A 6,000-nucleotide genomic window follows, 5' to 3' on the forward strand; every position below is an offset into this window, starting at 1 on the left:
AGTTTTGACAGAAGAAAGAAATTTGGCCTGGCTCCAGGGTGGGGCCCCGGCTTCGCCATACTGAGTAACATCTCAGTCCTCAATGTTATAAAACTTATAAGGGGTTTTGAACCGCACTTAGTCTGACCTGTCACCTAAACCCTGACAAACATATCTCTCAGGATCACTCAGGCACTTAAACCCTTCCACCACGATAAGGTGGTGGTCTATGAAGGTGCCTTCGTGTATATCAATTAGGAAAAATGTATATATGCATTTAAATATCTACTTACTAATTTAACTTTTCTCTTTTGTCAGATGGGTTCAGGTAATGCCTCTGTCCTGCTGCACTTCATCAGAACTCAGCATTACAAGCAAGATGACCACCTTGTGTCATATATATTGACCAATCAAGGCAGAATTTCAAATGCAACCAATCATTATCAACAGAGACATGGTTAAACAAATTAAAATGTTAAGTTTAGAGAACTTAAAATATGAATACAGTTTTTTGCTGCCTAATGAGTGTCACACCCACAGCTCGTTTATACTCTCCCAATCATCGCTCTCCCTTGCCAAACACCTGCACTTGTTTCCTTAATCAAAGTCCCCTATAAAGACTCACCTTTTCCAGTTGTACACGGGCTGGAATCTAAGTCATATGGTTCACCTCACCTTTTCCCTTGCTTGGCTTCTTATTTGGATATTTCCCTTTTCCTGTGGACGCTTCTCCTAACCTGTGGATGCACATGCTGTGATTAAGGGAGGTGACTTTATACATTGATGGTTAAATGAAGATACTTGTTTACAGATAATTGTGAACAACATGCATCCAAGAACATCACTTACCTGCTTCTCCTGTTGAACTATCCACTGTGTTTTGACTAAATTGATGAAAAGAGATAACCATCCTTGTCTTCATTGTGTGACTGTGACAGGATTCCAGGCCAGAAGACAAACACAGACAGATATGGAAGCTAACTCTTTGCTAACTGTTAGTTCATCAGACCCACAAACGCCCCTTGCTCACCCTATGAGCTACTCAGGCGATTCTAATACCTGCAATGGTTTTCTACGGCAATGCTCACTCTATATATAGGCTAATGCTAACCAGTTTCCCAATGAGATTTCCTAAGTTACTTTTATAATCTCCCTTCTTGCAGGACAAGCTCTACAGTAGGCAAATGCTCTTTAGCATTTAGAGTTCCAGCAGTCCAGTGATGGCCACCTACAAGTCATTTCTAAGTCACTTCAGAGAGATGTTAGCTGATTTATTTATCCCCCTCTCCATACATCCAGCTGCAGGGAGCGTATTCCCCCGCGGTGTATGAGCCATCGCCAGCTAGAGTGACAGGGGGGAATACCACAAAGCTGGAGAAGCTCAACGATACGTCTAACCAGGAGCGTGAGCCAGCAACATCACTTATAGTAGGAGTGTTGATAGATATCATTGGACCGAGTGAGGGTCCCCACCAACCCCCCACTGCTGAGAGTGAGCTGTACCTGGACAGAGACCTATTGCTCATTGACTTTAGGAGCGAAACCAAACCCCTTCCGTTGTTCCCAGACAGCAAAGATCCTACTTCATGTCCATTGTTTATAGACAGTCACCAAGTCCCCCTGATTCTCACCCACTCCTCTGTAGTCCGTGATAAGACCTCCAGCCAGTCAACCAGCACTAGCTATTCTACTGGTAGCCTGCCCCACAGCTTACCCTCAAGCCCCAAGTGTGGAAGCTTGGTTGTGGGTCTACCAACCAGCGCTAGCTTGCAGAGGATGTCACTTGGCATCATCTCCTCTACCCTCTGAGCCACAGACTCCGCCTCCTTCTCCGCCCTTTGACCCAACGGCTTCACATTGGCTCTCTCCTCCATCTCCTCTGTTTACCGTCAGCTCACCAGCTCCACCAGGCTCCATCATTCCCCCGGCTCTGCCTTGGTCAGTTGTCTTTCTGCCTCCACCGCTTCTCCGGCTGTGCCTCGTCCATCCATTCTGCCCGCTCCATTGAGCTCCTCCTTCACTCCAGCTACGCCTCGGTTCTCTGTCCTCTGGTTTGTCTGCACTCACTTAAAACAGTTGGGTTAATAATAACCCAACAGGTAACCCATTTTAACCCAAACCATTGGGTTGTTAAGGTTAACCCAACAATTTGGGTTACAAAAACAACTAATTTGTTGGGTTATTTGGCCAAAAAGTGGCTTAACCACTATGTATTAATAAATTATTATTATTATTATCATCATTATTATTATTATATGTAACAGAAATTAGCTCTTTTTATGAAGATTAATAATCAACAATAACGGTTTATTCTTAATTATTAATATTCCGGCTCAGTCAATTTGATCAAACAAACACATGATTGTATGTAATCTTGCCCGCTCGACCGAGCGGACCCTCAGATTATGAATATTAATTATCAACAATAACGAATTGTTATTAATCATTAATATTCTGGATCAATTTATTGTCAGTTTGACCAAACAAACGCAAGCAGAGCCGCTGCTCTTCCGAGCGGACACGGTAATGACCAATTCATTTAGAAAAAGGGAATTTAATTGCTACTTCTTGCAAAGTAGATTAATCATTCAAAAGTTTTAAACAACTTATAATAGCTAGGCAGGGGAATCTGTATTTCAGTGACATTTTCTCGTGAGGCAAACAATACAATTCATTTGATTATAATGGAATTTATTGACTAGTCAGACGGATAACGAACAAATGCACAAACATACATTAAACACAGAACAAAGGTAAACCACGTGAAGATATCGGGTCTATAGAACGTGTAACAACAAAGAGAAATAGTAAAGCGAGGAAATAGAGATTTCAGGTAAAAGAGTGACAAAACTTTCAGTTCCCCTTCGGGGGGAACTTCAGCACTATAAGTGGATTTGATTTGTAAAATCCACGCATTGGGAGGTTCGGTTCAGAAGCTACTCGTCTGAAAGAGTATTGAACGGGCCAATTAAGAATGAATTGGCAGCGCAAGCCTGCGCAGGTGAGCGGCATAAGCAATCAACTGAGTATATAAGCTCACCTGGCGCCAGCAGACGCTATCCTTTTCGCTTCAGAGACTTTCTGATCGAGTCGATGAGGGTTCCTCCTGCTGTGACCAGCGATTCTGAGCGAACGAGAGCATTCTCCCGGTCCAGAGTGTGTACACGCAGTGGCAGACGGTCGAGCTGGGTTTCTCCCTTGCCTGGCGTTCTTTGGGTCCGGTCCTCCAGAGCGGTGCGTATAAAGTTGCAAACTTCACAGAAAGAGCAACACAGTCGTGCAGCACGTCCTTATCAGGACGGCGCTCCGACTGTGCGTTTCTGGATGCGGTGGTTTCCTGTCCTCGGATGATGGGCGCGGGCACTGCGTTGCATGTCTGGGGGTCCAGCATGTTAATGCGCTGCTCGCGGGCAGTTCATGTCGTCATTGCGATGCCATGACTGTTGCGCAAGATCGCGGTTAGCCTTTGCAAAAGGGCGAACCACCCCAGTTGTCCCCTGCTCTGCAGCGGGCACTCGGGCAGATCTGAGGGTTTCAGCGAGAGATAATCCGTCGCCCACGGGCCCGCGGACCTCCCGCTCCTCTAAGCGCTCCATCCAAGCTTCGGGCGGGGGAAGCGATCCGTCTAACAGATGGTAGCCCTTACGCCCGATGACACCGGAGACCAGATGTCCACCGCGGCATCGGAGGGTGGGCTTTCATTGTCCGATGATGATCCAGACCCGCTCGCCCCCTTCGGGCTGGTGAGCGCTGTCACTACGGATCCTGAAACGGACATGTTAGCCGTGCTTTCCCGGGCTGCTTCGGCCGTGGGTTGGAGATGGTTTATCCCCCAGCTCCGCGGCCGGACCGACTAGAGGGGCGTTCCCTTCTTCCCGGAGGTGCACAGTAGGCTCACGCGGTCTTGTAAAGCACTTTTTTCTGCTCGTGCTGCGTGTTCCTCCACCCTAACCACTCTTGACGGTGAAACAGCCAGGGGGTATGTGGCGATTCCTCAGGTTGAGTGCGCGATGGCGGTAAATCCGCGCGGCGCCTCTTCTTGGCGGGTTCGCCTCGTCTCCCATCCAAAGCCTGTAAGTTATCTACCTCCCTCGGAGCTAGAGCTTACATAGCTGCGGGCCAGGCTGCTTCCGCCTTGCATGCGATAGCCACCTACCAGCGCTACCAAGCGCAGGCGCTGGCCGAGCTGCACGAGGGTGGGTCCAACCCAGGCTTACGAGCTTCGCACCGCCGCCGACTTAGCTCTTCGGACTACTGAGTCCGCTGCGTGTGCGTTGGGGAGGACGATGTCCACATTAGTGGTCCAGGAGCGCCACCCCTGGCTGATATGCGCAAAGTCGACAAAGTCCGCTTTCTTGACTTCCCCATATCCCCAGCCAGGTTCGGCGACACTGTCTGTGAATTCACCCAGGAATTCAAGGCGGTGAGAGAGCAGTTGGTGGGTGATGTCTTATCGGCGGTCCGTAGCCCGCTCCGCCCGCCGTGCCATTCATACCTGCTCCTCGCCGAAGGCGCCCGCCTACGAGAGCTGCTCCGCCCCCGCACACGCCTTCGGCGAAGCGAGCGCGTCGGGCACCTCGGAAGCAGGCAGCCCCCCTGCCCAGAACGCCGCTAAGTCCGGCAACGGACCGCGAAGCGCCCCTGGGACAGGCCATCTGGAGAAGAGGGAACTTGCTCTTTCCCCGCTGGAGGGCGGGGCCCCATTTCCAACGGCACTTTTTACTGCCATGAAAACATTATGAAAGGGCACTTTTCACTTCCCCAGATGTGACAGCCCGAAATCTGCCAGTCTGGGACGCTATGCTTTCTAGCTTGCAGATTCGGTGCGTTTCGCCAGTGGCTCACGAGCGCTGGGAGGACGGTCTCCTTTCTCCCACCCCTCGAGCCTCCCCTCCGGAGCTCGGGTTTGGAGTGAGAGCAAAATATCTCACCTCCAGCTTTTCCGTGGGACCCGCGAGCTTCCCGGATCAGCACACCCACTCCGCGCTGCCCCACTGCTGGTACGTCAGCGATTGTAGCGATGAGTCCATTAGCGAGAGCTCTGCCTGCCTGGTTAGCGCGGGCCAGCTCTTCGCGGTGGCTCATACGCACAATCAGACTCGGCTATGCGATTCAGTTCGCGAAACGGCCCCCCAAGTCACGGGTGTGTATTCACCAGGGTCAGCCCCCTGTCCGCCCCTGTCTTGCGAGAGGAGATTTCTGTCCTCCTGGCGAAGGATGCAATCGAGCCGCTCCCTCCAGCCGAGATGGAGAGCGGGTTTTACAGCCCACGCTTCATCGTGCCCAAAAAGAGTGGTGGGTCACGGCCAATCCTAGATCTGCGCGTTTTGAACCGCTGCCTGCACAAGCTGCCGTTCAGAATGCTCACGCAGAAGCGCATCCTCCGGTGCGTTCGTCCTCTGGGTTGGTCTGCAGCATTAGACCTGATGGACGCGTATTTCCATGTCTCCACTCTTCCTCGCCACCGACAGTTCTGCGGTTTGCGTTTGAAGGTCGAGCTTGGCAATACAAAGCCCTCCCCTTCGGGCTCTCTCTGTCTCCGCGGGTCCTCACCAAGCCCGCGGAGGGTGCCTCAGCGCCCCTTCGGCTCGCGGGCATCTGCATACTCAATTTCTTACGACTGGCTGAATTGCCCTCTCTTTGATTATGCACAGAGTTGATTATGCACAGAGACAAAGTGCTCTGGCACTTCCACCTGTGGGGGTTTCAGGTCAACCGAGAAAAGAGCAAACTCGCCCTCGTGCAGAGGATCTCTTCTCTCGGGCTGGAGCTGGACTCGGTCACCATGGCAGCGCGCCTCTCCGGAGAGCGCGCTCAGCTGATGCTGTACTGTCTGAGAGAGCTCGACAGTAAAATAGTGGTCCCACTGAAACTATTTCAGAGGCTCCTGGGGCATATGGCATCCGCAGCCGCTTCATGCCGCTCGGATTATTCTATATGAGACCACTTCAGCACTGGCTTCACGATCGAGTCCCCAGACGCGCATGGCACGCGCGCGCACACCGAGTCTCTGTTACTGCG

The sequence above is a fragment of the Danio rerio genome, chromosome 13 (assembly GCF_049306965.1).
Source record: "Danio rerio strain Tuebingen ecotype United States chromosome 13, GRCz12tu, whole genome shotgun sequence".
Taxonomy (NCBI): domain Eukaryota; kingdom Metazoa; phylum Chordata; class Actinopteri; order Cypriniformes; family Danionidae; genus Danio; species Danio rerio.